The 22801-nt window shown below is 41.8% G+C and overlaps 1 protein-coding gene across 7 annotated transcripts in view; it reads left to right on the top strand.

Moving 5' to 3' along the window:
* TSPAN4 (tetraspanin 4) overlaps window positions 1-22801 on the top strand; it is a 471022-nt gene that overhangs the window by 151979 nt on the left and 296242 nt on the right. For 6 of the 7 annotated variants that reach the window (XM_063331344.1, XM_063331346.1, XM_063331343.1 and 3 more), the window contains one exon: window positions 17281-17362. The exons of the other annotated variant lie outside the window; for it this stretch is intronic. The gene's annotated coding sequence lies outside the window, so the exon portion shown is untranslated. The remainder of the gene's footprint in view (window positions 1-17280; window positions 17363-22801) is intronic. 7 annotated transcript variants of the gene reach the window in all.

Raw genomic sequence — 22801 nt, 5'->3', positions numbered from 1 at the left:
TGTGATTTAACACCTTTACTTTCCTTTTATAACAAAAAACAAACAAGTGGAGATGTGCATGTCTTTTGTCAAACTACTCCAAAAAAGTCTGGTCAAGGATGTAGGTGGTCTTAATGCTGTGTAACTAGGGAGCAGAACCTGCTAAGGTGAGATTGCTGGCGATCAGCCACTCTGTGCTGTAAAGCCAGTACAGCTGGGGATTAAGTTGGAGGGGAACAGAGGGTCTCTCCATGCCACGCAGATGGACAAAAGAGCTTACAAGTGAGCAGACTTTGAATTAGACATCAAGTCTTGGCTAGCTCTGGTGTAAGGTGGAGCAACTACAGGGCAGCTGGATCTGTGCTGCCATGGTCCTTACGCAGTTGGCAGCGCCATCGCTCATTCTTTACCAAGTCCCTCCTTGCAGGTAGGTGCCTGGTGCTGTAGGCAACGTTCCCTCATGCAAGGTCTCCAGCTTTTTCCAGACCTGGTTGTTGTGATCTCCCTTTCTAAAAAGCAACTCCCTACTCCCAGACTCAGACTCTTGACTAGCTGCTAAATTATGATGCCACAGTTGTTTAGGTAAGCAGGAGTACTCAGCAAACTAATTTGCTGGGGTTAATTTTGCCCATAGCCATGTTTGTGCCATTGACAAAGTGACAGACCTGTCACAGAAAACAGTTTCTGCTGAATTGTCACCTGGGCACAGGAGCACAGAGTTACCAGCTGTGTGAGTGCAGGAAGGGAAGGAGACAGTTTTCGAAAACAGCATTTACAATGGTTAAGTGTTCCCATGCTCTTCTGGAGTGGCTGCTGTGCTTTGTAATGCTGCAGAAGTGGCACGTTCTAAAGAACGTTGTGGCCATTTCTGTGTTTGTGGTTCTTTATTTTGTTTAGTGTTTTAAAATTCTTAAATACTTTCAAAATATAAACAGCTGTGCAAGTTGTTGAGTTGCACTGAAATTGAATGTCATAATACGTTTTAAAACAGCTTTGGGAAGGATACCCAAGCCACTCAGTGGATATAGATATTTTGCTGCAGTCCTGGGTGCTGAATCCCATCATGGCAGGGCTCAGTTCATCAAAGTGGAATTCATCTCATCTGTCTCTAGCTGTCTAAACTTAAAGCATCTGGGCCAGAAGGTGCTTCAGTCCAGCTATTTAAGCTGCCTATTTTAAGGTGGGTAAGTCATGCTCGGATGATGTCTGTCTCCACTGGCTGCGGGGTACATAGAGAACTAGTTTGGATGCTGAGCCTGAGTTCAGCCCTGGGGCAGCTCTACAGTCTGGGAGAGCTTGCAGCCTCATGGTGTCATTTAAGACAGCATTTATGTGCTCTTGGTTGATACGATATCCGCCCAGAACAGCATTTGGGCACCACCTCCTGTTCCCCCCGAGCAGGCATGTTTTTCCTGGAATGAGACCTCCAGCTTTTATGAGATGTCCCCTTCTGGCTCCAGCTGTGTCAACTAGGATGTCGCTACCTGTCACTGCTTCTCAGGGCTGGTGACAATCCCACAGGGATCTGACAGCAGGGCAATCTGTGGGAAGCTGAACCTATCAGTTTGTTGTGAACAATTTGCAGCCTTTGGTCTGATATGTCCTCATGGGTTTTACCCAAAGCAGACCCAGCAGCACTTGCACCAGCACTTCCACCAGCAGAGAGAAGGCAGCAACCACTGGGCAGTAACTTCAGTGGCACTATAGCGTGTAAAGGAAATGTCTTTCTGCAGTCTGAACAGAGGAGATGGGGAGTCTCAGCCCGGTTTCCATCCACTGGACTGTGCTTATGTCTCATCTTAAGCCTCCAGTGATGTTAAAACACTGTTGTGTCTCAGCTGTGGAAGTGTGATAGAGTGTTGATGTCTTTTGTTTTGCCAAGCTGAGTAAGATGAACCATCAGGGACTGTGATGTGCTTTGGGGGCAGGTGTAATAGGTACCAAGGGGGACTTGAGACAGGATAGTACTGAGGAGGACGACCTCTCTCAGATGTGGTGAGCACATGTAGATAACAAAAAGTTGATTGTACCAGGGGGATTTGTGAGTACAAACTACAAGTTTACTACAGACGTTAGCAGATGATTTCTGTGCTTGCACATATTCCTGCAGTCATTTTGTTTTCTCAGGCTTTACAGTCACAGATGTGGTGAGGCTATAAATGCTCTAATCTCTCTCCTCCTTAATTCAGAATTTGGACTCTTCCCTGCTCCATTAAATCACACATTTAACTTTATTTTGAAGAGTTTTAGGCACAGGAACAGTGTTGGGGACAGAAATGGTACATTTAGTTCTGCTGAATGGATATGGTATTAGATTGACAGTCCCTGTCAGTGTGTAATTGCAGATTAATGGGATGTAGTATGTCATTATGGCAGCTCAACAGCACAAGTTTTGGAGCTGTGCACGAGTCCAGGCTTTCATTTCTTGTTAGAGGGGGCTACTCTGACCTGCCTTGCACAGTTTTCTCCCTGATCTCTTGTGGCAGAGAATAAGGATGTTTACAGTTCAGGTACTTAATGACCCCAGGAATATGATGCAAGACCAACAGTGTAATGTAAAGCGTATAAGGAGATGGGGAAGAACTGACACAACATGGGAATGACAGAATCCAACAATATGCTATAAGGAACGAGAGACATATGAAAAGCTTTATGTCATGAAATGAGCAGCCTTCTGCACAACATCTACCAGTGGATGTGAGAGTATTATTTGCGTCCAAAAATGAATACAGTTGCTGAGCTTTACTAACCAGACCATGAAGTCAAGGGAGGGACCATACTCATTGACTGGAAAATGAGGACATTCTGTGAACGTGTTATTGAAGCCATTTTCCCAGTTATTGCCGAGTTGAGGCTCTATCAGCCAGTACTTCAATACTTCGTGCCTTGCAGCAGATGCCTTATGCTGAGCTGGTTGATTTGAAGGTGTTCTCACTGAAGACCACCTTGAGACTTTTACCTCCCTAAAAGGTCCTTTACATCATGAGCAGCCCACCTTATGTCTAGAGAAGAAAATAACGCTGTTTGAGGATTGAATAGATTGTAGTTTGGCCCTAGGGCAGGAGCTGAGAAAGCAACCAAACAGGTGTCAGAAAGGGCTTCATCACTTTAAGATGTAATAGGCCCCCTTCAATTTGTCTTTCCTTGTAAGACAGCCTGCCAGTGTTGCTGTGCAGGTTCCAGGTACGTCCTCAAAAGCCACTTGTTCTTGGACTCACCAACTGCTTGTGCAGACCGTTCAGTGGGGACTGCCATAAGACAGAATGGATTTTTTTCTTTGATGGGGTAGGGAAAAGATTCCTGCATGGGTGTGGGCAGAGGAGGTATTTATACCTCCCTGTCTGACTGGAATCACATGGAGGAAATGCTCACCATCCCAGAATGAAAGAAATGGCTTGTAAACCTCTGTGGCAAGCACAGAACTGCTTCTTCCTTGACGGATTTCAAGGCAGCAGGTATAGTGCTGGTTCAAGGACACTGAGGAGAAGAGAGAGCCCACAGCTGGGGAGTTTCAGATGTATGTGACAGATCCTCTGGGAATTTTTCCTCATGCTATAAAAAGTATGGCTTCCACCATGTTTCCTTGTGATGCACCATTTGTTTATGCTTCTGACACTAGTGTAAGTATTTCACATGTCCGATTTCTTCTTTGCCATTGTAAAAGTGGAAACTGGCAGGGCTTAGCAAGTCTTTACTTGGGGAATACCAAGTCTGTTGTTGAAGCTGCTGACCCAAAGGGGCTACGGATGCTTCTGGGTAGAAGCAGCATGTCTCTTAATAGTCTGATGTAGTATGACCTTGACTGTGCTTCTGTGTGAGTGTAAGGGACTTATGAAGAGCTTCATCGCTCCCGTGCAAAGAACGTATATTAGTACCATGCCGAAACCTGTATGTCAGAGTAGCAGCCCAGGGAGAGCATCATTGGAGCTGCTATGGCTTCCTATTCCTTACAAGCACGTGAGGATGCAGCACCAAAGTGTGGGGAGTGGGATAACCAGGCTCTTCCTCCTCTTGCTGTTGGCCCGCATGTTTGAGGACATGCATGTGCTCCTTTGCACCTAACTGTGCCAGGAAGGAGGTGACTGTCCAAAGGTTACTACCTCCCTGGTCTGTGGACAGAGAAGCAGTGTCCGTGGGTACTCCCTTATCTGCTCCAGGCACAATCAGGTTGCCTAGCTCAGGTCAACAATTTGTACTGTTTTATACTAGCACTGATAATTTATTTTTCCTAAATGTAAGTAAGCAATTTTGACAAAACCAGCTTTTTAGGGAGCACTGTGGGTGATAGCATCCAGGAAGGAGTTGTAGTGAGTAGCTGGGAGGTGTGAAACTCTTATGAAGGTACGTGGGGATCTAGAAAAGGATTCTGTGGTGGCCTCAGATTCATAACTCTTTGCCCTTTGCTCAGGGCTTGTTTGACAGCAATGGGTGAACTAAATATTTGTGTATTTACAGTTTGCAGAAAAAAAGTAAATTCTTAGACGTAATAAATATATGTGGATAATACCACAGAACCACCAGCCCACTTCAAAAGAGGGGTAAGATCCTAATAATGCCTTTGTTTAAAAGGACTGAGACGCTAATTCACCCCTAGAACCGAGGAAGGTATTTATCATTAGTATCATGCTGCCAGATTTAGTAGTATGAAAATAACGCAAACAGTCATCTGTAATGCAAATGTTGATGTCTGATTAATAGAGAAAATAACATAAGCAATTAATTCATGAGGGAATAGATCATTATAAATGTAAATTAGATCATCAAAGGATAAGCCACACAAAAATAAAACTACCGCAAAACAGGATTAATTACTGAAATTCTGGTAAAAAAATGCATCTTTAACAATAGAGTCCTTGGAAGACATGTCATGTGATTCATCAGAATTCTGGACGGGGTTATTTTACAATCCCCAAATTAATTAGCTTCATTATAAATATAATGGGGACATTTATTCCACCCAAGATAGTATGCTGGTTTAGGGACAGGCACAGCCTTAGCAATAAACTGACTCCGTTCTGATTCATGCACGCCCAATTTTTGCTATAGTATATAGTTTGCCTGGGTAAGTCAGGAGATACCTGCTTGCATTTTTTCAGGGAGGAATGTAGGGTTTACATTAATACGTATTTGTACCTACATATGATCTTAATCACCCCAAGATACAGTATTGGAGGAAGGATTGTCTTTCTTATCAGGGCATAGACTTTTGTCAAAAACAAGTTTCTCCTGTTGCCTCTCCGAAAAATTTTCAAGTGACCTTGGGCAGATCACATTATCTGTCTGTGCTTTGTTCTCTACCTTTGTTTCGAATGCTTCGGTTTAATGATGTATAACATGAGATTATTTAAAAGGACTTAATTTCAAGTAGTACTATCAATCGGCCTTTATAAAATCCTGGTCACTTTTTAAAACCTCAATTACAGACTTTACTTTTTTCTAACAAAATAGAGCTTACTGCTCTTCAAGTGCTGTTAAATACTGGAGTGACTTCATACTTTGAAGATACACAGTATTTTAGCACTGTTTGTAACATTAAAGGCCAGAATCATCGTCTGCATTTTTCCTGATGTTTAATTTTACATCTTGCTATTATTAGAGATCTATTTAGGAATTTGGCAGTTTTCCACCTTTCTATTAAAACTAGACTCAACATGCTTTACTGCAGTAGTTTAAGTGCATTTTGTATGGCATCATGGTGGTGTGCTGAACACTGCAGAACTGGCCTTATGCAACATCTTGCTCCTTATGCAAGGCTAGCTGGAGTGTGAGATCTGTTGCTGGAATAAGTGTTCGAAAGAGTGTCAGATAGAGGAAAAATGAGAAGCATCTCTGGAGCTGGTACTGACAAGAAGGCCTATGGGCAGTCAGGGAATTACTTGTAGCAAGGGTCCAGAAAAAGCTGACAGCAAACTTTTTTATATGGGTCAGGTTGATGAGAACATTGTAAGTGAGATAAAATCTAAACAACTGTCTCTTACTGTTCGCTTTCGTCTTTATTTGAGGAAACAAGATTTTCTAAGTATTATTTTGTGAATATTATCCAGAAAATGCCATATATGTCCCTACTTTGTCTCTAGGTTAGCCTCTTGGTTAGAAAGTGTCTTGGAACGAGTTTTGCATAGTGCTCTAATTAGATTTATACACTGCTTTGTCTGCCCACATCTTTGTAGTGCCTTAGGTATATGACACCTAGCAGAGAGTTCTGAGTCCTGGTTATTTTAGGAAGTCCGGTGGTCACCTCTCCTGAGCTTCAGTTTTCTTTTGGTTTGGCACCTTACCTTTCAATCCATTTTTGCTACATTTTTCCCCTGCTTTGAAGGACAGCAAGGGTATCTGTAAAAGATGGGTCTCTTTGGAGCCTCTTGGCTGTTAATAAACAGGGTGTTGACTGGTTCCATACAGGAATTGACATCTCAACCATGCCTTGAAGTTGTTCTCCAAAAAGTTTGCCTTTGCTACAAGCCACAGTCAGTAGGTTTTATTGCTCCTGAATATTATTTTCAGCCCTGGCAGACTTACCTTTTGCAAATAGCACTAGAGTACCGATGCTTGTGGTGCAAATTTCTGTAGCTGAGAAGGCCACCTGATGGTAAATGTTTCTGCTTCTTCATTCAGTCAAATGGCTTTGAGGCATTTTTTAGAGGAATTTAGTTGGAGTATTGTATTGGGTACCTGTGTGCTTTTGAGGCTCCAACAGCTAGATTTAAATGCTGTAGAACATACACAGAAAACCCAGGAAAAGAGAAACGAAATCCTGCCAGGAAAAAAACATTTTTGCATCTTTATACTGTCATTATCTCTTAAAAACCAACCCTTCTGGCCTGATTCCTGCATACGGCACTCCTGTCTAGGAAAAAACTTGGCTTTGACTAACCTTTCATTTTGTGCTCCTGAGCCTTTCGTGGTACCAGCAAGTCACGTCTATTACTGTAAGCATCCAGGGTTAAATAACAGCCTTTTTAGCCTATAATGGAGACTGTCCCACTTAGTCCTCTTCAGCCTGAGGAAAGATGTGTGCAGTACCTTATCCTAAGGACCTGGGAACATAAGCAGGAATGGTAGAATATGTATTTTCCCAAGTTCCCTTAGGGTTGTAGAACCCTGGAGGGAGAAAGGCAGCTGAGAAGAAATGGATGTTGGTAAATGGTATTAAAAACTGGCAGACAGGGAGAGATATATGAATACAGGATACTAAGAGCTGTTAAGTGAGGGAGCAAACTGTGAACCCAATTTATGCCAGTGGCATGAGGAATGAAACGAGAAAGGTGGCACTCAGTAGGTTCCCTTGGCTCCTTATAAATTTCAGAGTGGCTGCCTTTCCTTTTTTAGCATCCTGTAAAATGCAACCCTGGGACTGTTGGAAGATGCGCTGGTGAAGGTGATAGGAAATGAGGGAAGACATTTCCTCATTCTGGCCTTCATTTCCCAGGTCTTCAGTGATTTGTTAGTCAATTAACTTGAGGTCAGATACATCTGTAGTTTGTTAAAGTGTTACACTCCAGTAGAGTATGTTATTCAACTTATCTTGTCTGCATCTTTAGAACTATGCTTGGTGTGACAATATTTTGAGTTCACAGTGATGAAGAAAAGGATTTTAATATTTCAGCACCCTCTGTGCAGAATGACACTTGTGCTTTGTATACTTTTGTATTTTTAGTAGGGATGTAAAGAAGTTGCTGTTTAAAACAAACCTTAGAGGCCAGCTAATCGCTAGAAATCACTTTAATTAAGCGGAAGAGGAGAAAAGGAAAGAGAGACAGCCTTTTGGTGTTCCTGCTGTGGATTAGTTGGCTTAAGCCTGGTGGGCCAGTGACCGGTACTTCTGATGTTCCTCATCAGGATCCTCGTCCTCTCCCCCATTATCTAGTGCTTCCTCAGTCTGGGGACTCCAGCAGTGCTGTCATCTTGTCAGGCCATGGACCCTTGGGGGCTGAGACTTTTTTAGCTTTGTACTCAGCACATGTGCAATGCAAAATGATCACGTGCTCCCAGACAGCAAAGACTAAGTGCTAATGAGAAGTTACCAGTGAGGTGTGAGGAGTTGCTTTGCAAGTTGGATGAATTGTTTTTTAAACTTTGACAGTCCCTTCCCACTTCGTCCTTGGCTGACATGCAGCCCTCTAAAAACTGAGGCCTGGGTTAATTTGCCATTGATTTCACAAGCCACCCAGGAGGCCCATTGCAGCTCTGTATGTTGCATGCTGTGATCCATCCTTGTAGGAGGGTGGTGGAAGCACAAGCATCACGCATGGATTTGTTCCGCTTGTAAATAAGCGAAGCTTGTGTCTTGTGGTCTGGTTATAAATTCTCTGGAGGTTAGCAGAGGAGTTTGATATAAACATCTTGGCCTTTTCATGGGGATCTCCACATGGCCAATAGCTCGTTCAAAGTATGTATTTTTGAGCAATTCTACACAATCGCTAAGAGTGGCCATTCTGTTTCTTGGCAGTCTGAATTCCAGCCAGATACGTCTCAGCTTTTCATTGTCTTCTCTGTCCCTTGTATGAGGTAGCTGTTTTTCAAGAGGGTGTCTTCAAACTGTGTCTGCCTACCCAAGCCTCCCAGGCACGGTTATCTACACAGGGTAGAAGAAATCTCTTTTTAAAGACATTAATGAAAGTAATACCCTAACAAAATTCGTTAACTTCAGTGAATTGTCTTCAGTGTCTGTATAGATAAGATCTCATTACCCTCAGGGTTGCTCAGTAAGTGATTCCCAGGCCAACATTAACTAACATTCCCATTTCAGTGACCTGCTAGGTTGGTTATGTATGGATTACCAATGCTTATGGCTCTTCCATGCACCCTGGAGACCTCCCATTCCCCAGTCATTCTATGTTTCTGGTTGCCCCGAGGCAGTGAGTTCTGCCAGCCTCACTGGACCCGGGACGCCCCAGCCCGCTTTTAAGCAGCAACTTCCTGCCCCCTCCCCCGGCAGCTCAGGGTGGGCGTGGCTCACATGGCATGGAATACCAGGGAAAATTAACCCTATCCCCACCGGAACCAGGACAGTGAGAAAGTCATAAAGCTAGGAGTCAAGGACCAGAGTCACACTGCAGTACAAGCTTGAATGTGTCGCTTAGGTCCACATTGATGCTGTGGAGTTTTAGGCGAGTATCTGAAGTGTTTTAAGTTCAAAGCTTAGCTTAAGAGAAACACTTAGGCTAACTTTCTTCCTCCTGCCTTTTGTGCATGCCATCTAGTTGTGTGCTTGTTGAAGTGCGGTCTCTGAGTGTATGTGCATGTCCGAGGGCAGTCAGCTCTCACTGAAGTGGGAATCTCATCCTGTCCAGTACTATGCCCATATTAGTAGTAGTCATGCTATTAATGCTGCTGGGGGAGGTGGGAAATATTTTATTGATTTCTAAAACAGATAAACTCATTACATGTAAGGGCAGCTGTTTCAAAGCTGTATGCGTCAACCCTCTCAGTTTTACTCCACTGGCATCACAGCTTTCTGAAAAAGAAAGCCTTGTACTGTCTAGGGAGTTTTCTGCTGAACTTTTAATAGTTTTGTGATGAGGTGCTGTGCAATTCCGCAGGTAATTGGGCCGTGTGTAACCCAGAACGTTTCTACAGGAGTATATAGGTGAACAGCAGTTAGTACTAATTAAATAATTGCTTCCATTAAGCTGAACATAATTAATGTAACTTAGATAACAGAGAAGGGTAAGTTGGTAATTTAACCATTGTGGGTTTGGGGCAGAATTGATTTACTTTGTGGCAAAGAAGAAAGCATTGGGAAATATTGCTGCAGAACAACTCGAATGAAAAGGGATCACCTTGCAGTATTCTTCATATTAGACTTGTGCTGAAAACTTTTTATACTTCTGCAAGGTTATATGGCAGATTATAGTTAAAGCTGGGAGGGAGTAGTTTGTTGTTTTTTTTTTTTTTTTTTTCCTCAAGAAGCTTTTAAGGCTTAGAAGACTTGAATGTGCTTTACAAGGTTGTGTCATTGCCCAAAGCACCCCAGCAGTCTGCAGCCTCTCCCTTACTCACTCTAAGAGTTTTAACTACCTGTGGCCAAGACCAGCTCTGATTCTGGGCAGGTTCAGGACCAGGATCCCACGGTGCTTGGCTCCAAGCTCAAGTGTGGGTTGCCCTACAAGGGAAGGGGAGGTGGGAGCTGAGGACAACAGCAAGGCAGGCAGGACAGTGCCCTCACCACTAATTCGGCAAGTCTCACTGCACCTGAACAGAAGGAGCAGGCAAGCCCAGTGGTGGTAACCAGGGCTGGCCAAGAGTGCAGCGATCCAATGCATAGAGATGAGGAAGGTCCAAGATCAAGCTAGGGTGTTGCAGTTATAATAAGCACATATGAGCACTATGAGGTAGAGGGCCAGGCACAAGCTTGTGTGAACTCAGGCAAGGCCCAGGGGCTTGAGCTTAAGTGCACCTCCATAGCAAAGGGGTTAGGGCCCTGCAGGAGGTATCTCACAGAACTTTCTCACACTTAGCTGTTTCCCAGCAGTCTAGTCTCAGTTTATGGTCATATTGTTCTAGGCCTGGGCTTGCTTGAGCCCAGGCAGCCAGACCCTTAGAAGGGAGGGGAGAGGTTGCAGAGCATCTTCTGCACCCATGTTAAAGAAAAAAAAAACTTCTAAGATTTTCGCACACAGAAGAAGCGAGCTGCAGCCTTGTCACCTAACATTGCCAGTTAGGTGGCCAGAAGGCTGGCCAGGGCATTCTCTGTCACTGGAATAACCACATTCAAGACTACTTGTCCTCCTCACAGATCTCAGGTTGAACCTCTCTTCTACTCACAAGATTAACATCTTGCTGTTCCTGAGATGAATATCTCACTTACCAGGGCTTTGGTTCTTCGTGTCAGAGATTATTTTTTTCCTATTCCTTTTTTTTTTTTTTTTAACACCTGAAATTCCAGCCTGGAGCCGGAGAAACTTTATGAAAGCCAGGCAAATTACAAAACCCTCATTATTTTAATTTACCTCAATGTTTGTGAGTATTGCGTATCATCATAGGAAAGAACACGTTCATCTCTGGCGTGGTACTGTAATGCCAGTGAAAAATGTGCATTCAACCACAGGTTGAAATTTTCTGTGTTTTAAATGCTTGTTATCTAGTCCCAGAGCAAAGAAAGCCCAACTAAAGCAGGCATAGTTGGAGTGGCTGGGGCAGGATGAAATCTTTATCACCAATCTTGCTGAGCAGAGGCCAGCCAGAAAGCTGTCTCCCAGGCATAAGAAGAAAGCATCACAACTCCATTTCACAGTACCTTGTATCTGAGAAATTCCCTCAAAACTCCCGTTGCCAGCAGCAGTGCTGGGTATTGTGGGACTGATGCTCAGTGAATTGCTGGTAGTTTTGTCCTTGCCACTGCTGCTGTTGGGGATGAGTCACAGTAGCTCAGTTGTCAGTGGAAGCTGGAGGGTGAGCAGGTGTGGTCCTACGTTAATTTCATCCTTGTTCTCACCTGAGTATCTGTCCCTGTTCTCAGAGGTCTGAAGTCATGTGCTGTAGTGCAGGATTTACCTGCCTTGTCTTGTTATTTTAAATGTCTTCTAAGTATCAGCTAAGATCAAAAACCCTCGAGTGTTCTTTAGATAAATGTCTTGCTCTTTGTAAGGAAAAGCAAAAGATTGAATTGTCTTGACATTTTATAATCTTCCTGTTTTCGCTTGTTGAAGCTTAAATATATTGAAAAAGGCCCCTGTCATTTTTTTGAAGTCTGCTGGATCTCTACGGACAGGAGTAATATCCTCACTTCTTTGCAGTCTCATTTCTATATCTGGTCCTGGGACCTTCAGGAGTCTGATGTAAGGTTTTGTTTTCCTCGGGACTGTGCTGGCTTCTGGACAGTTTAAGCATACCTGTTACTAAGTTATATCTGATAAGGAAATATGAAAAGATCAAATGTGGCTTTATTCTCTGGAATACCTCAGCAACAAGAGTTGCTTGAGGGTGGAGTTGGGTGACTTCTTGTCAGTCAATACCGTCCTCTTCTCTACTGCGTCTGTGTTTGAACTGCTGGAATGTATTATTTGTGTAATAAGTTTTCCAGACTCAGCTCTAATCTTAGTTGTGAACAATCTGTATACAGTGTTGACACAAATCATTTCTATGCCAAGCTAATATGCAGCGCAAGGGAAAACGTATTTATATCGCTGTGTTGGATTTGGGAGCCTGTGAAGCTCATCATTCCTGCCTTTTCTTATCAAATAGTAGACTGCAGCATTCTGGTACCGTGCAGCCCATCAGGAGTAGATGTATTTCTGTCACGGGACAGGAAGAAAATTCAGTCCCTTTCTGCTCTGGTGCTCCAGGAGATGCAGAGAAGAGAAATGTGATCCCTGAGGATCTCTGCAGATAGTGAGAAAAGAATATATAGAGAATGTGAAAATCAGCTACAGGATGCCGTACCTCGAGGAATTCCAGATTCAATTGACTTTTGATACCTTAGGCTTTAAGCTGTCTTTCTGGTAGCAGGCATTGTAGATGATGCTGTCTTCAGGCAGCAGACAGCACCGTGCCGGGCCCTTCCGAGAACACGGGTGGGGGTGGTGTGTTGTCAATGAGCAGTCAAGTTCTTACACCAAAATTACTTTTTTGATAGTCACTTTTTCCACAGAAATGTCAGAAATAATGATTCTTTATTGATGGTAGAAGCATTTTGTCAATCATTCCCCCGCCTTGAAGTGAAAACAATCCAATTAATAATGCTGAAAGGAAATGTTTTACAAAGGATTGGAAAATGTACCCATTTTGAATCCTGGTGAAAAGTAGAGCCTTCAGTGTGCCAGTATTTTTTTAAAAATTGTTTTCTGACAAGCCTTCTCCTGGTAGAGAGTCTCACACATCAGGGGAAACGAGGAGGTAATGACTATCTGGCTGTTGTGTTAGATGTGTCTGTGTGTTTGAGAGACTGGTGGTGGTGGTACGTAATTCTTGTTGCTTAAAAACACACTCTCAGGTGGGAGCTACCTGCAAAATGCTGCTAGTTAGAGCTTCTCTCCAGCTGCAAGGACAAGGACCGTGGCTCATGTTGTTGATGTTCAGATATTTCATATTCAGGCTTGAAGTGTTCCCCACTCCTTTCAGTTGCCTGGCGATCCCCATCAGGTGGCTCAGACCTACTCTTAATCCTGAAGTTTGGCCAAGGGTGAACCTTGGGTACCAGGGCAGGGAGACCTTGAGCTAGAGATGTCTTCCCTCCCAGGAGAGGGAGTGCCCTGTTAGGTGCCTGTAGGGGATGATGGAAATATTCATCTAAGCTGATCTCTCTAACCTTGGCCATACTGCCACTGCCCTTCAGATTTCTGGTTTGCATTTGTGATTACTTTTTTATTCCCCTGGGAAACTGAGCTTGCTTCATCAGCTGGAGTGGCTGCTGAAGAGCAATGAATTCTGCTTTTGTAACAGACTTTTAAAGAAATTATTTATGATTCTAAGATGATTGGATGTGTTTCAGTGTCAGCACTGGATATGCATTTTTAAGAATGCTATTGAGACTCTCATACAAAAAAATCAGCTAAGCATGTTCCTAGGATGTTATTTTATAGTATTGGAGAAAGTATTGAGTGTAGTAGTATTAAGTAAAACCTTTCATTTAATTTATCAAAACATTTTCAGTGCTTTTTTCCTTCCAGACAGGCAGAATTTAAACAAACACCAAGCAAAGGAAGGGGACAGAAACATTTTTTTTGACCTTACATCTTACATCTCTTTTGCTTTAGCTGGGACTAGTTAGGCTGCATACAGAATTGTAACCTCAGAGGCTTAATTTTTGTTGAAGGGAACTTTGTAGCAGGAGTTTGAAAAGGCGCAGTGTGATTCATGTCAAGTAAGCCTGAAGCTGCGTAAGCTTTGAGCTTGTTGTCTGCAATAATGCGAGTTAACATCAGTGAACAATCAACAACCGTAGCAATGGGCTAAGAGAGCATATGGATTTAACAAAAAGCAGATGATGACAACAAAGAGATCTTGGGGTTTTTTTTACCCTTTGAAAGCTAAATGAAAAAGTCTAAAGAAGAACTTTGTGGTTAATATTTTGGTGGGGACAGTATGGTTTTAAAATTTTTCAACAAAATAGATGCTGACATTCCTTATTAGTCTGGTTTTCTGGCAGACATGAAAATATAAGTTCACAACACAAAAATATTAAAAACTGTGAAAAGGGAAGAAGCCTTTTTAGTAATGTTGCCTATAGATATGTTTCATTTGGTGGGCGGTAGAGCTGCTCCTCTTTTTCAGGCAAAAGCCCAGAATTTATTTCTGGGCTATGTGCCTGGTCAGTTGTATCTTTATATGTAGATCTCTGTGCTAAAATGCAAAAAGATGTACAGCAGAGGAGTTAAAGTCGTGGTGGTCTCTAAGAACAGAAGTCAAGCAAATTCTGTCTCTATAAGTCAAGCTACAACAAGTGATACACAAGACTCTCAAGCACTTTCTTGGATTGGAAACAAGGCAGAAACTTTGGATAGGTACAATGTAGAAACAATTCCTCCTCCAAGTTTAATTTTACTCAAGTTTTTGTTGGTTTTGCTGCTTTTGCCATTTGAAACTGGAACAAGCATGGAATTCTGTTTCTTCTAATAAGCTGGAAATGAAAATAAAGGCATATTTGTCCCAGTGAGGTCCTTTTTAATATGTAGAGTTCTCCCAAGTTGTTGTCCTGTTCATGCCTCCCTTCAATAAAATCGTCTCTTGATAGCTTCTGGGAAATAGAGTTTGGATGCATTTTACCAGTTGTGAGTAATCTGTTCCTGTACTATGGATGCACTTTGGATTGAAGACATTGTAGGGGAAAGCAGATTTGGTATCTTGCATGGCACTTCAGGCTCCGTGCCTGATGCAGTAATGCTGTTTTAAGTAGCAGAAGTGTTCAAAAGTGAGTAAAGACACATCAGTGCAATCAGTGGTTCATAGTCTCCTTTCTCATATAGCATTACTTCTTACTTGAAAGATCTTCTAATGCTGTACTTGAATTGTTTAATTTATGCAATAGATTTTTTTTTTTCCTTCTCAGTACTTCTCCTGGACGGGGAGTGTGCTTAAATGGGAAGGAATGGCCGTGTTTCTTCTGTCTAATTTAATTAATCTATCTAATTTATTCAGTAATTAGAACATACAGATTTTTTATTTTTTTTTTTCTCACAAAGTAAGTAGAGGACAGGAATGCTGAGCATTCATGTTTATTCTTGTAGAGTCTGTCTCGTTGAATAAAACACATCCTCTGGTGCCATCCTCTTCACTTGAAACAGGTGTTTGAAGTTCACCCTTTTGGATGACTTTGAAGTGAAGGCAAGGAAAACCTACTGGGAAAATAGTGTCAAATGCCTTGCAGGCCTTTTGAAAGAGTTAAAACACTCTCTGATCTCACTGGTTTTAGTCAGGCTATTAGGTCTTTAAGCATCTTGTCTTTGAGGATTAGTCTGGACTCTTAATTGTCCATTCCTGATGGTTTCTATCACTCCAAGTGCACTAATCTTGCCTTAAACAATAACTCTGGCAGTCATTGCATTGGCATAAAAACTCTTTTTATTCTGCTTAGAACGTTTCCCACCTAAAAGCTTTTACTTTAAAGCCTTTCATCCAGTTCATAATTGGGGTGATGGGGGGTGAGGAGCATGGGCAAAGCCAAAGTAGAGCCATAGCACTTGATAAACCACTTGCTCTCAAGTTCTCTGGGCTCCTGGAGGAAGGGAAGTGTCTCCAAGCCACCTTTTTACTAAAACCTGCTGATAGCAAGCCGGCAGAGTGTTGATTCCCAGGCAGCTTGTATTAGAACGGAATCTAACGTCTGCATCTGCTATGTGCCCTGTGGGCTTTGAGAAGAAGCAGTATGCATTTGTATGTGAGTCTTACTGTGACAGAAGTGAAGGGCCACGAAGGTGATTAAGGGACTGGAGCATCTCTCGTATGAGTAAAGGCTGAGAGATCTGGGACTATTCAGGTTTGAAAAGAGAAGGCTCAGGGGGGATCTTATCAATGTATATAAAAATACCTGAAGGGAGGGTGCAAAGAAGATTGAAGCCAGGCTCTTTTTAGTGGTGCCCAGTGACAGGACAAGAGGTAATGGGCACAAAACTAAACACAGGAGGCCCTCTCTGAACATCAGGAAAATACTATTTTGCTGTGGGGGTGACTGAGCACTGGCACAGGTTGCCTGGGGAGGTTGTGGAGTCTCCGTCCTTGTAGATCTTCAAAAGCTGTCTGGACACAATCCTGGGCAAGTGGCTCTAGATGGCCCTACTTGAACAGGGTGGTTGGACCAGATGACTTCCAGAGGTCTCTTCCATCCCCTACTGGTCTGTGATTCTGTGAAGCTAAGCTTAATACAGAGCATCAAGTGGGCAATGACCTGACTTCGGATGGAGGTTTATTTTCCCTTCTGTCTTGTCTCCTCCAGTGCTATGTGCAGTCATCTCAGTCTTTTTGTACTGTATGGTCCCACTAAGGACACCTTCTGTTGTTCTATAAATTTTTTTTTTTTAAATTTTTAAAAAAAACCTCCAATTTCTTTATGCGTGAGATTTTGGGAATAGCTCAGCTTTCATTAAAAAAACACAAATGAAAATTAGTCTTTGTGGTTATAGAGAAAAAGATCAAAAACATCACTTTCTAAAAAACCAAAATATTAGGTAATAACGAGATTGTAACGTTCAGTATTTTATGAAAGCATTTTGATTTTAGGAAGGATTTTTGATTTTTTTTTAATATTAATTAGATATTTATATATAAATTATATTTATATTAGTTTCTTCCATTTTCTGTTCTTCAACAAACTTTTTTTCCCCCCAGAATAATGGATTTATACATTACATATTCTGGATCTATAGAATTTATGCATGCATCTTTTTTGTGTCTCAATTCCATGAAGCACTCATATCTGATGCAGTGTTTAATGTGATTCAGATTATGCAAATAAGCTGATAATGCTACTCTGTTCTAATTAAGTGCTTGAACATTGGCCTAAGTGGAAACGAGCTGTGTGGGATGTTCAGAAGTGCCCATGGGAGAAAGGAGCTTAAGCCCCATTGAGAGTGAAGAGCTTGATCCCATCAGCTTGAGAACGTGATGTCTCCCCCATGCTCTGCTCCCACTGCTGATGGCAGGTGTTGTCATTCTAATGACTTCATGAGCCAAGCTATGGGTTTCATGTACCACTAATGAAAACTGTTATACTTGCCAGGTTTTTGTCTATTACATTTCAATCCAGTAATTTTAGTCCAGTGAATGAGGGGGTCTCTGTTGTCCTTCCCGAAAGACACTGTTAGAGTTTTCCTTGTATTTTGTAAAATACGCATGGCTTCTGACACACAGGCTCCTGTTTTGCAGGTGCCCAGTTTGCTGGTTGCGGAGAGGCCACCTTTCCAACTGGGATCACGTCGAGTGCTCTAAGCTTCCATTCCTGCATCAGGTACATGAATGGCTGTGATCAATTCATTGATCTAAAATGAAGTTCTGAGTGGATAATTGCATTTGAACTTAAGGCCTCAGTGACTGGCTTTTTAAAGAGTAGAAGAGACAACCTGCAGAAGCTATTATAACTAATATAATGGATCACGCTGGTAACTTAAGACCTTCACTGTTTAAGGAAAAAAAACCCCAAAAAACCAAACCCTGTTTACCGAAGTGATGTGTGAAATCTGTCCATCTTCGTTCTTTCCCCATTGAACCTGTGTCTTTTGTGCATGGTCTATGCATTTTGAATAGAAAAAAAAAAAACAAACCAACCCAGTCCTTCCAATCATGTTATAAAAACGGTGGAGGTGTTGAAGAACATGCTGTGGTAAGAGAAGGACAGATAAACAGATTAAAAAAGAGATGCTGCAGCATATGGCACAGTTGCTGTAAGTATATAGCTGATTACCCAGCAACAAATGACTAAGACACCAAAATATATTCAGGATAATCTCACAGAGTGCAGCCCCTGAAGTGGGGAGAAAGGAAGATGATACATTTGAGTTTATGTTCAGTCCCCTCTAAAGCCCTGTAGGGAAAAATATTTTTGAATCTTCTGGAAGAATAAAGCTACAAGTAAAACACTGTAATAACTTCCAAGTGGGTGGATCTGAAGCGGTGAAGCATTTTAAAGGGAGGGTTAGACTTCCTCCTTTCTTTTTATTTGTCTTAAATACTTCCTTTCCTTTCCTACTTAAATGGGCTTCTGCAGCACATGCAAACTGAGGATTTCATCAAGGTCTGTGGTGTGAAGCATAATTGAAGTTGGGCATCTGATGTTAATTGGTCTTAACTTTTGACTCAGGTATTCTCATACTCTCAAAAGCTGGTGTCTACCAGGAAATGTTATTTTGCTTGATATTCAGTGACTCTTCTCTTGCAGTTCCTAGCTTTCTTCTTGAGTTGTATCAATCAAAGCTCGGTGATTTATGCTAGAAAATGACTCTTTTTGTCACCTGTTCACCCTTTGTGTTGTCTGTGAAGACTAAAATATCTGTTGTTAATACAAGTCCTTCAGAAGGGCTATTCTGTCCATGTAGTTAAACAGTTAAACAGCCAGTTAATTTGGTAAAGTGGCCATAACTTACCACCTAATAGAGTCTATAATCGGACTAAGGGTTTGTTTTGCTTTCTGAATTACTGTGTCAGACCTTGAGCAACATTGCTTTCAATTCTCAAACTGAATTATAGGTTTAGGCCAAGGAGATGCAGCAAACACAGCTTTCAGCAGCTGGAATGACCCAATTTTCTGCATTGCTAGTGACGATTTTGTTGTTTTTATATGATTATATATTTAACTCAAGCAGAGCTTCCAATAGGCAAGGATCGGAGAAGAGTAGGAGGCTTCTTTGTTTGCTTTGTTACTGTAAGTATTCATTCTGTGTCACTGTATAATTTAGAGGATACAGGTCCTAGGGCCATGTTTACTGCCTCATCCTTAGAGCATTGTGCACAACGCTGCCATATAAAGTGTGCAGGAATAAAACCAAACAAAATCTGTTTCTCTGCAAAAATTTTTATCTTGAGTCTTTAAGATTGTCTTTACAGACTGAAGACAAACTCTTCTTTTCTGTGTTCTAAGGGCTTCTAATGAAACATGGTGGTGCTGGGGGCATCTGTTTGGGGTTGATAATTAATGTATTTGATTATGGATATAATAAGTGCTTGTACTTTAAAGTACACGAAAGAAGTGTCAGTTTCCCAAGTAGTATTTCACCATTGAAATCAGGCAGAATGAATTGTCATCTCAAGCTCAGTATCACTGGGGGGTGAGATTTAGCCAAAACCTTCACTTCTGCTGTACAGACGAGGAGATGGTGCAGTGGAAAATGGCACACTGTTGTCTTCCTTTCACCGGCAGAAAAGGAGGGAAATGTCTGGCTGTGTCTGTGCAGTGCTTATGTGCAGACAAGGAGCCTAGACCAGAAGCTGTCAGGTTGTAAGCTCTGAGGTATTTAAAACAATCTTTGTGCCATGAAAAGACTTTTTGCCCACATGCCTGATGGTAGGAGTGGAGTCATTGTGGAGGGGAGTAATGCTTTGCTTTCCGCACCAGTTCTTGTTTTTCTGTAGCTCTTCTTGCCTCACTACTGTCAGGGAGGCTGGTTTGCCATGCTAAACACTTTGGGGCTGACAGGATGGAGAAAACCTACATGCTCCTTTGACAGCTGTAATCAATAAAAAGTGAAAATCTCACTTTGAGAAGCCCTCTTCCAACTATAAATGCCAACTAAAGTCATGAAGGTGAAACCCTGATTTTAGACCAAACTGAAAACAGAGGACCAGGAATCTGAGCCCAGGGAAATGATTTGCAAACCAAGAGTTTCTCTCTGCTTATCTGTGTGCGCCTCAGACAAGAAAAGAACCACACTGTGCTAGACAGTCCTTAAAGATTCCTTCCTCAGACAACTCATAAGCCGGACCTTTGCTTAGCACATCCCTGTGCTCTTAGGGCAGAAACAGGGCTTGCTGCAAGAGCTTTCATTATCATATTGCAATCTTCTGAGAGATGCTGAATTTCTCCAGTGCTTATGAGAGTCACTGCGAGATGAGGAAACTTTATTAATAGCATCTAGGCAAAAGGAGGGATCAGAATTAGCTTTTTAACCAAACAGATCTGCTTTATTTTTAAAAACAAGTAAGTAATTTCTATGGAAGAAAAAAAGTTGTTTCTTTCCAAATAGATTTAATTGCCTGCAAGCCACATTGAAAATGGAGATAACAACTTTTAATTATGATTAGGGATAGACAGAAATTCCCAGAGCACCTGGTTAATCAAAAATAGAGGCTGAGGAGTGCACTATTTTTCATGCTGTATTATGGTGACAATGGCAAGTCATTTGGAAAGAATAATAAGAAAAGTTAAGTCTAACTGATATGTTCTTGTTTTGTGAGTAACTATTAGTATGGGCTCTTACTGTCATCTTTGTTTTGCAGGAAGCAATCCAAGCGAATAAATATGGCTGTATCCCATACTGATGTTTTATTCACAACTCAGCTGCTTATTTGGTTGATACGGGGTTTTTATTCCCTTTATGTTAGGGTGCTGCTAGGAAATTTGGTGGTGATAAAAGTACAAAGCTCTTGCAACGAGCGTTGTGCCGATAGATCTCAGTGTTTTGTGAAGTGTCATTAACCTCACTTTGCAGATATGTAACAGAGAAACAAGTTTGCCCCCATGGTCACTTGGCTGGCAGGAGAACTAGGATGAGGATCCCTGCCCTGGAGTCTCAACATGGGGCTCCCTCTGTCCGACTGTGCAGCCTCTGCTTTGGTTTGTTAATAGAACTGTCAGTGGTATCATTCCTCATAAGGACGTAGGAAAGGTTTTAGGTTCCCCAGATACTAATCAGATATCTTTTTGTCAGCACTAAATTCATTTTAAAGAAGAGATACAAAAATAGCACATCCTTTTGTATTAGCTATCATACGTTCTCTAGAAGCTTCTTTACCAAATGCATAAAAGAATGCAATTAATGGCTCCCCAAGAGATTTATTCTATTATCTTGACTAGCTTATTTCTAAAGTAGTTTGACATTTTATTTGTCTGACTTATCTGTTGTTGTAGGGAGATTTTGTTTTATTACCCTTGAGAAGGCTGAAATGTTAAACAGGAAATACGGGAGTTCCTTTCATTACTTTTTTTACTATGAAATGTGAACTCACAGTCTGGAGTGTCAGCTCTGCAGTAAAGAAGAAATCTGGGCTCGGGGCTGGGACAAAATGGTGCTGAGGAGATTTAGATTTGATTACAAACCATATCCCGGCCCCTCTGTGGTAAGCTGCTTATACCTCAATCCTACAAAGCAGTTTAAAGCCCTGCATACCCTACCTCTCAAATGTGAAATTCAGGTTGAGCCTTGTCTTCCCCTGGCACTGCCAACACCCCAGCATCTGCACTCAGCGTGAACGGGCGCTGCAGGGGAGTGCACTGGAGTGAAGTCGGGTTTCTGCTCCCAGAACAGACTTAGCTGTAAACAGTAGGACAGATGTAATTTAAAATACCCGCTGGTGTTGCTGCTGGATGTGTATTGTCAGTAATGTGAACTACAGTGGTAACTATAATATGCTAACAAGGAGGCATTTACCTGGAGGAGTGAGAGCCATTTTTATATGGTTGTCTTTTAAACTGAACTTTCTGCTTCTTCCGCCATGCTTGACATCAACCGAAGTCTCTTAAATTTAATGGCTTTGATGTGTTTTTGTAGTTCTGGTGTAATTGGTATTCTGGTGTTCAGTCCTCTCTGTAGTGCTTCCACCTTTATGCACGCACTCTCCATTTGGGAACACGAGTGAAATATTTCCTTTGATTATGATATTTGGGAGACACTACAAGTAGGAAGGTTTTAGGAGAAATCTCAGAGTCAGATCAGAAGCAAAGAAAAGCAATTGAGAGGGGATTTGCAGTTTTCTGTGTGTGAGCACACGATTTTACTTTGCATTGCCATTTTGAGTCAAAGAAGACGAAAAGCATGTGATTAATAGAAGCCTGATGAAGATATGTGCTGTTATGCCTTTTTTGAGTCCTGTAGATCTTGTGTTTGGCACCCAAAAAACCCATCCCTTTATGAAGGAGCTTTCTTATTAGAGAAAACTGTAAGGTAAATGAAACAAGCAAGTATAGAAGGCATATATTATTAAATATATTTTGTGTGAGTAAATGAATATCCACAGTTCTAAAAGGAGTCTAAAACTGAGCTCTGCAAAAATAAATTGCTTTATCTTAATAATATACAACATCCAAGAAAGCCACTGCTTTCTAAGAAAAAAAAAAATACAGGAAATTTTAGACCTTCTTGTACGAAAGATAATTGCACTCTTGCTTATTTTAATTACATTATCTTAAGTAGGTCACTTACATGCTTAAAACTGTAGAAAGTTTAAGAAAGCTTAAGAACCGGGCACAAGTGCAGAACCAGAGGACCTTGGTTACAGTCTCCTTTTACAGATCAGTCTCTGTATTGCTCCATCATTTTAGCATGGATTGCCTACAGTTCAGAGAGAGGTTTTACTTGTATTTGTTTTTTAATCTAGGTCGGTGCTAGCGCTTCGTTTCTGGGTCAACTGATTTCATTACGAACATGTTCGTTGCAGTCAAGCTGTCTTGTAGCAGCAGTGATAAAAAGATAAAATCAGGCTTCTGAAAGCAATGGTGACAAGATTGTCTCAGGGTGGATAAAGAGACTGCAAACAGGAACAACTTCATATGGTCAGAGATGGTACTGACTATTTGCATATTTTTAGCATGTCTTTTATGGCTCTAGAAGAATGAGACAAAAATTACCAGCTCATTTAGTTCTTAATTCCTTAAATGGGTGGCCCTGTCTTCCAGGTGTTTAGGATGTTGCATGTCCCTTGGGTACTGGAAAAGTCTGATCTTTGGTGTCATCTCAGG

Source organism: Chroicocephalus ridibundus, chromosome 4 (genome assembly GCF_963924245.1).
Source record: "Chroicocephalus ridibundus chromosome 4, bChrRid1.1, whole genome shotgun sequence".
Lineage (NCBI taxonomy): Eukaryota > Metazoa > Chordata > Aves > Charadriiformes > Laridae > Chroicocephalus > Chroicocephalus ridibundus.
The sequence above is the reverse complement of the archived record's forward strand: the minus strand, read 5'-3'. Positions and strand labels throughout refer to the sequence as shown.